The sequence below is a fragment of the Serinus canaria genome, chromosome 1A, assembly GCF_022539315.1.
Source record: "Serinus canaria isolate serCan28SL12 chromosome 1A, serCan2020, whole genome shotgun sequence".
NCBI lineage: Eukaryota > Metazoa > Chordata > Aves > Passeriformes > Fringillidae > Serinus > Serinus canaria.
In genome coordinates, this window is record NC_066314.1 from 27330850 (window position 1) to 27343129 (window position 12280).

At 38.9% G+C, this 12280-nt stretch overlaps 1 protein-coding gene across 10 annotated transcripts in view; it reads left to right on the plus strand.

Annotated features, from left to right (window-relative positions):
- The window catches only part of NRCAM (neuronal cell adhesion molecule), a 147729-nt gene that overhangs the window by 34562 nt on the left and 100887 nt on the right, over positions 1-12280 (plus strand). For 8 of the 10 annotated variants that reach the window (XM_050982170.1, XM_050982182.1, XM_050982146.1 and 5 more), the window contains exon 2: positions 11151-11244. The exons of the other annotated variants lie outside the window; for them this stretch is intronic. The gene's annotated coding sequence lies outside the window, so the exon portion shown is untranslated. The remainder of the gene's footprint in view (positions 1-11150; positions 11245-12280) is intronic. 10 annotated transcript variants of the gene reach the window in all.

Here is a 12280-nt window from a genome sequence, read left to right on the forward strand (position 1 = left end):
TACAAATAGTTCATTTTTTTTTCATTGCAGAGGTGAAAAAACTATTATGCTTGTGTGGCTCCTGCTTAATGTTCCTGCAGTGGCTACTATAAAAATTAAATATTTATTCTGTTCATGCAACCCAAATTCAGCAGTTAGTTGCTACACTAAAGCATTTGACAACTTACAGAATATTAATGACACAGAGTCTTTGTGAAGATGTGAACGGCACATCTAGAGACAATACTTTGAAATCACAAGTATAATTACAAAGAAAAATATCAAATGTCCTATTTCCATAAGTAATGCCAAATTATTCAAATGCATTTAAAATCAAATGTAGTTCTAACTGGACTGCAGCAAGGAATGGTTTCAAGTCTTTGAGTATTTTTTTTTTTATATCCAGCTCAATAGTTGAAATTTGTTCTAGATCAGTAGTCATGAAAATTAATTTGCCTATCAGAAGACTGAGAAAAAAATCTTTTTAAAATTGAGACCTTGAAGTCTTAATTGTATAGTATGAAAGAGCTCTGATGTAGTGAAAAACATGCCATATTTAAGAAGTTAAACCTGAAAGAAGTTTAGTGTGTGTTTTTGGGATAGATGTTCATGTTTTAGTCTCAGAAATAGAAACCTGGTTTAAAGTGAAAGTTTGTGGAAGATGAAGCCCAGAAATGCAGTTATGTTCAACTTTTCCCTTTTGAAAATGGTCAAATTTATCAAAATGGGGGCTTCCACTCCACAGCAGCTGTTCCCAGTGTGGGTGTGCATGCTCACACAGGTATTGTGTGAGCTCCTCCATTTTTAATGCCCCTTCCCTTCCCTTCCCTTCCCTTCCCTTCCCTTCCCTTCCCTTCCCTTCCCTTCCCTTCCCTTCCCTTCCCTTCCCTTCCCTTCCCTTCCCTTCCCTTCCCGTCCCTTCCCTTCCCTTCCCTTCCCTTCCCTTCCCTTCCCTTCCCTTCCCTTCCCTTCCCTTCCCTTCCCTTCCCTCCCTTCCCTTCCCTTCCCTTCCCTTCCCTTCCCTTCCCTTCCCTTCCCTTCCCTTCCCTTCCCTTCCCTTCCCTTCCCGAAACCTTCCCGAAACCTTCCCGAAACCTTCCCGAAACCTTCCCGAAACCTTCCCGAAACCTTCCCGAAACCTTCCCGAAACCTTCCCGAAACCTTCCCGAAACCTTCCCTTCCCGAAACCTTCCCTTCCCTTCCCTTCCCTTCCCTTCCCTTCCCTTCCCTTCCCTTCCCTTCCCTTCCCTTCCCTTCCCTTCCCTTCCCTTCCCTTCCCTTCCCTTCCCTTCCCTTCCCTTCCCTTCCCTTCCCTTCCCTTCCCTTCCCTTCCCTTCCCTTCCCTTCCCCTTCTCCTCCCCTCCCCTCCCCTCCCCTCCCCTCCCCTCCCCTCCCCTCCCCTCCCCTCCCCTCCCCTCCCCTCCCCCTCCCCTCCCCTCCCCTCCCCTCCCCTTCCCACTTTGTGCCATTCCAGCTCCAGCTGTGCACACAGTGGTGCCTCCAGGGCTATCCTAAAGGGCCAGCTGTGGGCACTGGGAAGAGCTGGGACACAGCAAAACTGGCACAGAATCAGGAGGTCAGGAGGTGTCTCCATCTGTTTTTTTTTGTTTTGTTTTGTTTTTTTTTTTTTTTAATTAAGACTGCTTTACTGCTGAGTGCTGGTTTTTTTTTTTTTTTTTAATGAAGATCTTGTATTTGGAACTTATTGGAAAAATTATTATGGATTTTTGCCCTTTCCAACAAACAGCCTTGACTACAATACTTGCTGGAGGAGAGACTGGAGATAAAATGTACCTTTTGGCTAGTAGATGCAAGTAGATGCAAGCCCCCATGGTTTGTCTCTGAGGAAAATCCCCATTCATTGTGTTTTAAGTTCTTTGGATAGCAAGGACAAAGGGGTAGAAGAGAATTTTTTTTTTTTTTTTTTTTGCTTCAATATGTGATGTGATCTGCAAGGGGGAGAGATTGTCTTCCCTGTCTCTAAACAAGCTGTGCCACTGAAGCAAAGTGCTGAAGACTGGGTGAGCCACAGCCAGTGCTGCTCAGTGGGGAGGAGAAAGCACTGCCACGCATCACGGTCCTCTTGCTCTTAGTTAAAAGCAAATTACTGTGCCAGTGCTTTGGGGAGCCCTGTTCTGTTGTATGTTTAGCATGCTGTGTGTGTATGTACAGCCCTTAAGGAGTTTCAGGTGGCTAAACTTAGTTTCAAGATGTTAGTCAAATTATTGACACAATTCAAGCAGACAGCTTCTAAATTTTATCAAAGTGATGCAGAGAAAGGAAGGTAGATAGCTAGAGAGCATTCAAGTAAAGTTCAAGGCACTGATAATTTGGATGTTTCTGTGTGTGATTATAGATGAGGGTGGACAGAGGAGCATCAGCTGCTGAATGTGGCCTCCATTCCAGCCAGATTCTCTTTGGGTTGTGCAGGCTCAGGTATAGCACCAATAGCACATGCAGAAGTTCAACCAACATGTGCCTTACCAAGAAAAAGAAAAATCTTGAACTGCTGCAGTATCCCAAAAAGATTTCTACACACAAAGAAGACTCAATTTAGTTAACTTTTTTCCTTCCCTTGAGAACAGACACAATCTTGATTCTGTCTTGTTGGGAATTTTTGTTTGCCTGCTTGAATGGTGCTATTTGAATGGTGCTTTTTGTTTTGTGTTCCTGTTTGGTTGGTTTGGGTTTGTTTTTTTTTTTTTTACAGAATCAAGACTGTACCTCACTTCATAGCTGTCATCTTCTTCCTTTTATCCTCTTCCCTTTCTTTCATGGGCTTGATTCTGTTTAATTTTTTTTTTTTAATGTGTAGTTGATGCAAATTAATTTTGGCTATGCACTTGATGTCTTTAGTTTCAGTAACTTCTAGTTAGCTACAGGCACTGCAGCACCAACAGATCTCTTTTGTTCCTGAAGCTGCAATTGCTTTTCTAGCTGCTGATAAATCTTCTTATCCTGAGGTTGGGAAGTGCACATTTGTCTACACTTACACTGTGATTCTTTATATTTAAATGGCTTTAGGCAGCCAGTAGTCAAGGGCACTTATTGTGCCAACGGGGAAGGGCAAAGCATTTGTTCCACTATGAAAAGGGATGGAGAAGAGTACTAGAGAAAATCTTAGTATAATTAAAGTTAATGCTGTGAATCTTATTATGGCGCTTCCTCATTAAAAAGTAACGTGAAAATATAAAGAAAGCCCATGTACAATGCTTAACTGGATGTGCTGGTAAAATAATAAAGTGAATGAACCTTGAGTTATTTGGAGAGGACTCTTCTCAGTCAGCTGTGCTGGAATCACTTGGGGGAGATCTCACACTCCTTGGCAACTTCTCTGTGTGATAAACAGCTTATGTGGCTTACGTATGTGAACAAAGGCTGTCCCTGTAAAGGATTAAGAGAAATGGGACCTGCCTGAGTCTGCATCCCCAGAGCGCGTGAGAAGGGATTTTCTGTAGCTGGCTGATAGTCTGCTTTGGCTCGTACAATGAACCTCAGGAAAATGTAGAAAGGAGACAAAAGTCTAAGAATTGTGATCAGGATGTACAGGCTACAATTATTTTGGAACAAAGAATAGTTATTCAGGTCTAGTTAAAAAAGACTTAACCTGATTTCCCTACCATAATGTGTTGGTGGCTGGTAAGAAGTAACTGGCTATGTTGTTGTATAGAGTATCCTGTAATTTGTAAGGAAAAAAAGCAAAAGGAATAAATGATTGCTGAAAGAGTAACAGCAATGGGTTTAATTAAAGTGTGCCCATGAAATTTCAGTGGTAACAGCTTAAAACTAGTAGAAGTGGTTATGATGAAGTTTTAAAGTAAATAAATAAATTCTATAATCCTTAGAGGATCCTGCTCTTCACAATTTTTGCTTTATAATATCCTAGACTTATTAGATACTCCTTAAAATTCACCTCCCAACCCAAGTACTTGGATAGATTTTTTGGGATAAGGATACACAGGTGACAGTAAATAATCACCTTGCATATCTTGTTATTCCTGTGAAACTGTCTTTTTGAATGTTATCTCCATTTTAAAGTATTTTCAGACTCCACAATCATAGAGGTATCTTTCATAAAAAAACTCAAAAATTTTTGCACACAAAATTATGATTACTGAAAACTTTACTGGTAAAGCAAGGAAGTTGAAGCTGGAAAATGAAAAATAAAAAATCAAGTTTATATATGCAAAAACATGGCAAAGAGAAGATGAAACTATCAAAACATGTACAAGAAATAAAGCTAAAGCAAGACTATTCATTTCTTTAATTCTTATGTAGGAAATGAAAAACTTTTGCCTCTTGATTTTCAAACAAACAATAGTAGTAGTAGTATGATCCAGCATGCCTAATCTGAGTCCTGGTGCAATCATCAAATTGAAATACCGTCTTTGTTGTGTGGACATTAATGGGGTACATTTCAATACTGAAGTCTGTACTCTAAAAATTGTACTATTGACATCATTTCAGTTGGAATTCATAGGCATACAGAAGCTTTAAAAACATTCAGTGTGCAAAGGAACAGGTAAAAGAATCAGCCCATTTTATTATCCTACTATGACTGTGAGCCTTCTGCACAAGCACCTTTTATTTTGGTCTTCCTTTGCCCCATTCCTGGGTAATTGTGACCCATGCTGCATTTTAGAGTTACAGACCCCATGTGTGTTTGCCCAGTCCAACCTCCCAGAGTCCATCTCTGGGGTTAAGCTGACCCTGAGGTTAGCTCTTCAGCTGCTTGAAGGTCTCAGATGAGTATTGCTCTAACTGAATTTTGATGGCAATATGACTTTGACCTCAGCATAAATTATTTGTTTCTTTTCCTGAGTATTATCATGTGTCTGGAAAGAGTTGAGGACGTTAGGAAAGGAAAGCCAAAAATGTGTTTGACATTTCCTAGATGTATCGACAGTTCCTAGATATGTCTCATAATTTTTTAAAATATTTTCTAACAAGCAGATCTCAAAGTAAGGAATTGTGTGCTGTATGTGCACATCACAGGTTTTTTCTGCTTAAACAGTTCGAGAGGCCAAAAAATAGTTTTGTTAATAATTAAATTGCACACTAAGTCATTCCTAGTGGTTATATTAGTTTAAAGCTTCCTGAGGCTAAAATAGTACTAAGATTTAAAAGGGTAATATTATGATTAAAAAAAAAGAAAGAAAAAAGTGCCTATCTCAGTGAACATTTCCAGAGACAGACATGATTATTTCTGTTGAAGAAAAAAAGCTATTGTGACTGAAAACCTTCTCCTAATAGAAATGTATTGGAAAGTAAGGGAACCATATCAAAGGCTTCTTTTTAAGTCTCCACCACAAAGAGCCTGTTTTATTATGATAGCTGCTGTCCTAGCATTCAAGTGACAGATTTTGCTATGGGTTTTGAGCTGTCCATTAAATATAGCACCTCCATTTTTGAATGTTTTGAGTAACCCACAGAGTAGCTACTGTCTGAAAAGTGGGAGTCACAGTGGGAAGCTGAAGGGCACCGGGCCTCTGGAGCATTTAGTGTTTAATGGATCTACAGCTGTAGTGAAGCAGTGTGCAGAAATAATTCTGATTAGGCTTGGTCAATCAGATGACAAAATGAGCCTTGTCCCTCCGTCATTCAGCTCTAAAATTCAGAGGACAATTTCTGCTTAAACCCAGTTAAACACAAATACTCTGGTCAACCAGTTATATATGAGCTGATTTCTTGATATAATATGCTGTCAAAGGCAGAGGGGAGCAAATAGTTAAAGCTGCTGCCTTACCCAAATAGTTTTCTTCTGGGACTTCATTTTGGAAGGAATGATTGAAACCATGAAAAGAACTATTTTGAGAATTGAGCTTTTCCAAGAATTAAATGTTACTAAGCAAAAATAACAGATGAATACTGTGCCACGCTTGTGGCATGGTAAATAGCTTCTTATTTACAGCTTCATGTCTGCTGTTGCTGTTTGAGTGTACATCTGTAAATGTGCAGTTAAAGATTAGTAACTGAATGGCAGAGGCTTTGCCTAATCAACACTGTGTTATTTGATGATAAATTTCCACATAAAAAAATTAATGACCTATAATGGTAATTAACCTCTGATTTTTTTAATCCATCTCAGCTAAGTGTTTGCAGCTCTAGAATCAAGACACATATGTGAAGTGAGAAGCTCAAATTTCGATACTCTGGTTCAGTTTTGTCAAGTTTAACAGTTCAGGTTGATGCAGGCATTACTGAACCTCACTGGCAGTCTGCTTTGAAGTACATCCTTAAGTCCAGCTCATACTTTTGTGAGGAAAAACACTGTTCTAAGAAGCCTTAAAAATGGAAAAGGTTTCAAAAGGAGCAGATGAAGTTATTATTCGGAACTGGTTTTGGTGCTAATAGAGACTGACAGAATTCATCCTGCTAGTTATAAAAAGATGCAAAACCTTTAAAGTTTGAAATGTTTTAATTGGACTTAAAACCCAAACAAACAAAAGACCCAAACAAACAACCCCCCTCAAACAAACGAAAAAGAAAAAAGCCAAACCAAACCAAAAAAATCAGTCAATCAAACAAGCAAAAAAACCCCAAACCAAACCAACTAACAAAAAAATAAAACCCTCGATTTGTAACAGAACAAACCAGAAAGTTTTTAAACAGGGTTTCTTTCTTTAGGAGTCAAAAAATATGTTAGTTTTCTGTACCAGTGTAACTTCAAGGTAGTTCTTTGGAAAGGAAGGGTGGTGCAGATTCTCGTGTGGTGGGTGAGATCAGTGTCTGTAGGACTGTAGGCAAGCACATTTGACTCTTTAAAATATCTTCCTTTCTTTCTCAGTACATTTTTACATTCTTGCACTGGAAGTTCACCACTGAGTACAGATTGTAGTTTTTGCAGTGATCTGTCTCTTAGAGACCCTGTCGGAGACGGGGGATTGTCCCACTGGCAAGTTGTCAAGTAGAATAAATGTAAGGGAGAAATTAAACTATATCTCTGAGTAAATAGGCAAGTCACAGGTAGCTGCTTGGAAGGAAATTGGGGATGTAAGATCTGGGGAAAAATCTTAATGTTGATTGCATTTTCTATGCACTACATAAACGAAACATAAGAACCCCTATATAAATGGGTTTTTTTAATTTTTAAACAATATTTAATTTCTCTTAAAAAACCAAACAAATGGAAAAACGCCCTAATAGTGTGAGTGTAATTTTATTAAAAGGTTCGTGCAGCTAAGCAGATTTAGCTGTGCTTTTCTGTAAATACAGGGAAATGTTTAACCCCTATTGTATGGCCACAAAGGCTGTGCTGATCACACAGAAGCTCGGGAGGGCCGAGGACAAAGCGACGGGTGGCTGGAAAGGGCCCCTCTTGTGTGTGCCCCTGCTCACAGGCCAGCAGCAGCAGGGCTTAGCACCAGAGTTTTGTCAAGCTTGCAACATGGAGGGGAGCATGGTACAAATTCTTACCACTTACTAAAAGGAAGAAAAGAAAAAGTAACCCACCAAAAAAGGAAGAGGACCATGGCAGCTGTGTAGCTACATGCACAAGGTAATGGCCGAGTTCCCTTCCCTACCCTGGTACTTCCCACTCGCTCAAATAGATGAGATTTACGTACCTTAGTGTTAGTTAGTTTGAGTTATTGGAATGAAGTATCATGAAAAAATTCAGGTTGTAACTTTGAACAGGAGAACAAACCTAAGCTATGTAACTTACTGAAGCATTCAACTTTGATTAATAGTCTAGGAATTGACAGAATGAGGTTATCGTTTGTGTCCATGAAGGAAGGGTGTGGCTTTGCAACATGTTTAAAGTCAGATGAAATCTGTGTTCTGTTTTGATTAGTATAATATGCATAAAATTTGGGCATTGTCCTTACGGATGCTAATATAATCTAGGCTGGACTTCCCCCTCTAGGAAGTGTCTTCATGAGGGTGTGTGTATCAGAAATGGAAAAAAAAAACCTAAAAGCTACTTTTGTTGTATTTCTAGTGTATTTTTTTTTCCATTATTGTTTGGCAGAATTGTCTGGGGTTGAGCACACCAGATAGATATGACAGCAAGATGGATCACTGCCCTCATCAACCAGCCAGGGCGGTTTCTCCTTTTCTGAGAGCTCCTCATTAATCCTTAGCTCTGAAAGAAGAAATTACACAAGACTGAACAATGGAGCTCTGCAGTACTGGATTGCATAAAACTGTGCTTAAATACATTAAATATCACAAAGCAAATATTTTGTATTAGAGAACTTTGCACAGTATTGTAAAGTAAACAGAAATTGAATTAAATATGTGTGTATAGATACATTATAAGTTTTATGAGAAAGCTGCCTATTGTCTCACTATTGCTTTTTAAGGTTGCATTAAAAATATTAAAGTGTCTTGACATTTTAAAGAATATTTTTGAGTACGTTTTATGTAAAACCATTTAGCCAATCAGATTATGAAATAAAATATGGATTTTTTTTAATTTTGGATTTTTCGCATTTGAACTTTTTACATAGTTACCTATTGGTATCTGTGCATTATTTCTTTTTCTAAATTTATCTTCCCTGATATCTATCAACACTTTTAAAAGAAAAGCAACAATACTATGTAAGTTGTCATTATTTCATGAATATCTGAACAAATAAGTGTGCAGTAAGCATAATGTCAGGTGCAGAAAATTTAAAAGTGTGCTTTACATTTCTACAGCATGCTGGTGACCAAGAAAATTATAAGACCCCAAATATATCTCATAAATTTGAAAACATATTTAATATACTGTATGGACTTGTTTTAGAGCCATCATTTTTACCCTTCTCCTCGATTTTTATTTCCTACTCATTTTTCCCCTTTTTTTAGAGAATCTTAGAAGTCTTGAAAAGATTACCCATGATGTCAACAGAGCTGAGGTTTTCTGCTGTCTATGAGGTCTTATACAAGTCATCCCTGGGTTTCAGAACATGCCTAACTTTTAAACAATGCCCTGGAGGCTACAGGTGTTCTTAAATAGCAAAACCAAGAAGACAGGGACAAATACCTGTCATCAAGGTAGGCTGGTTGGCAGGGGCTGGGCTACATCTGCATTTTAATGCTTTAAAAAAGGAGTCTCTGAGAAAAGAAGGCTGGCCATTATCTGAATGTGGTCTGGGTGCTGGGGTGTTCCTGCAGCCCTGATAAGTGTCTGGTGTCTTTTAGTTCAGAGTACCTGGGATGGTGGGAGCTGTGCTGCAGCCCACCAAGGTCGTGGTGTTACAGGCTAACATTGTAAATCCTGGGATCTGCTCCAGTGGGTCCCATGGAGGCACGCAGAGGCTGCAAATGAGGATGCAGTGCCTGGCAGGTGAGAATTGCAAGGCTGTCAAGAGTGGAGAATCAAAACTTAAGGCAGTCTTACCCATGCTGTTGTTTGGAAGGATTCTCCAGGTTGGAACGTTCCCTTAAATTAAGCACACTCAGCTTTTGTCTTGGAGACAGTTTGTTGGGGGATGGAACCAGCCAGGAAGCAGCATGAATGGCAGGGTGGATGCAGCTGGTGCCTTGGAGTAATGGGAACTCGCTGATCACTGTCAGGCTGTGCTGTGGCCACTTGGGAGCTGCACACAAGTTCTCTGTTGGCTTTGGCTCATCCAGGTCCTGCTGGTTTGCAGGCAGCTTTTCCAGCTGAGTATAAAGGCAGGGGGTTGGAAGTGGTTTGAGTGCCCGAATAAAGATTAAGGCAATGAAGTGAATCTCCTAAGAGAATTTCACCCCAGTGAAATAAATTATGTATGTATGCCAAAACTCCTGATGTTACAAAGATAATCTATTGTTTCCAATGTTTTATTATGTAAGAGCAACAAGTTGTTTTGGAAGAGCCTGATAAAAAGCAATTTATGAGAAGTGTTGCTTGTTACTGAAAGAAATAGCTACAAGAGGGTTCTAGTCAACAGTTAAGGTTTGACCAACTGGCAGGCCAATCTAACAATAAAAAGGCTTTTAAGAGTATATGGAAAGAAACTGTATGACTGAATTATCAATTTGATGAGAAATTAAACTGATCTTCCTGTATCACCACTGTAAGCTGAGATGTTGCAGTCTCTCCTGGTTTACTTTACAAAACAACACCAAGTTAAGATTAAACAAGGAATTAATTACTTTTCTAAAAATAAAATGTATATGCTTTTACATACAGGACACAAAATAACAGATGCTGCAGTGATGCTAACTTGTTGCTGTTTGCTGCAGTTCATCACCAGTTCACTGAAATAAGGGCAGCATATTGTGGCAAGCATAGCTGAGTTTGCACTTTAGCAACTTGTAAAGCTAAAAGACTATAAGGGGCAGCCTCAGAAAGTTTTTAAAGATCACTTTCAAAATTCCTGGTCTTTCTTTCCCCTTGCTTACTTGAGCGTTCAACTCCCCATGTGCACTACCATGGAAGGATAGGCAACTTGTTTTCAACAAAACATTAAATGTGTTTAAAATAGGTTAAAGTAACAAAAAGTAAGAGATGACGGGAACTGACTGCAGAATTCTTGTCAATAAATGAAGAAGGTAACAGCTGAATTCAAAACAAACCTCTCCTGCTGTCTTCTCTTTCTTTGTTTCATGCTTTTAAATTGGGGGAGTAGGGGAACAAGGGATGCGAGTCCCATCCATCCACTGGAATTTAGGATGTTCTCCTAGAAAGTAGGAGTTAAGACAAATTACAAATTTCCCTTAAGTCACAGCCCTCTCTTTGTGGGCAGGTGCTGTTTGTGACCAACATTTCCATTTTGCATCCACCTCTTCCAGTGGATGTCTTTAGAATTCTGGGCACCCATAGCACAAAAAGTGCTGAAGTGTTTAGTCCTGAGGTACCCAGCGTGCCTTAAACTGGGTTATTGGACACTGGAAAGAAGTGGTTAAGCTTCCTGATTGTCTTGCTCAAGCTTTGTGTAGCACTGACTGGTTATCACTAATGGTGCAGTGAACCTGGATAAACCATGGTTGCTCTAGTTTGATCTAAGTGGCTGTTTTGGAGAGCTAAATGCAAAACACAACTTGGAAACCTAGGGAACTGCTTTTCTTTCTAATGCTTCTTGTTTTTTCTTTGGCCCAACATATATTAATTAGTTACTATTAAAATACCATTTCAATTGACTTAACTGAATTTAGTATTGCAGCTTTATCAAGACATGTATGAAGTATTTGTTGTAATTTAAGAGTGAATGTAGTTATTTACCTCTATAAATACTTCAGGTCATATGTTATTTTTTCAGGCAAGGCAGTAACATAAAGACCTGTCATACAGGAGATAAGAAAAGGAGGAAAAGTAGAGAGAAACCAACTTTCTCAGAAGTTATTTGTACAAAGGTAAGGTAATTTTTCCCTCTAAATTTTATTTCCCCATGCTAAGTGGGGAAAAAACCCTTAACTGCTCGCAGTTAAGGGTTGATTTTCTATGTCTTAGGATTCTATGATAGTCATATAACATGTTATGCATTTACCTGCCTTTTCATGTTTGTTTGAGTTAACAGTCTGTGATTTATGTTAGGGTTTTTTTGGTTTTTTTTTAGTTTCAGCTCAGATTTTAACTGAAGGGCATATCAAAGTATGTTAACTAGAAAAGCAGCTAAAAATATTTCATAGTTTCATATAATTGCAGGTAGCCTCAGTCATCTCTGATGTTCCTTGCTGGAGAGAACAGGTGTCAGGGCAAGAGTCAGCTAGTGAAACAGTGAGTCAGGAAAAACAGACTTAAAATGAACGTGAAATATTGTACCTAAAAATTGAAAGTTTTTTCTTCTAGCATAGACCACAGATTCAGTGATGGGAGCATTCTGAAGTCTTTGCTCAAATGGTTTAAGTCATAACTCCTTTTTCCCAATCCCCCTTGAACTCCCTGCTCTTGTGTTTGCATTGCGTAACTCTCTCAGTGTAAGACGAGAGATAGCTTTATTTGAAGTGAGTAGTAGCTGCTGAATAGTTATCTGTGCTTTAGTATTTTCAAACTAAAAATCTGATTTGGGGATCTTGAATGTGGTGCAGTATGGAGCTCAGTAGAACAGACCTTGTATATCTTTTACAGTACGTAGTTGTGGATGGTTGTAAAGCATTTTATCCCTCATTTATGTGGTCAAGCAGACAGAACACCTGAAAGCATCAGTAATATGTTAAAAACAGAGAAGGGAGGAGATGATCACTGAGGCATTTTGACTTTTGAATTATTTGCTGGCAATGTTGCTGAAAGTAATATTTAAAGCTTCTCTCCCTGCAATGAAGATACTTTGCTTGTTTGTTTTTTACCTCTTCTGAAATGGTTCTTGTGTTAGCCACCCGGGAGTTAAATGCATTATTGGATAAAGAGAACTGTTACTGTAAGGTTTTTAAACTAGACTGCTCTGAAAAA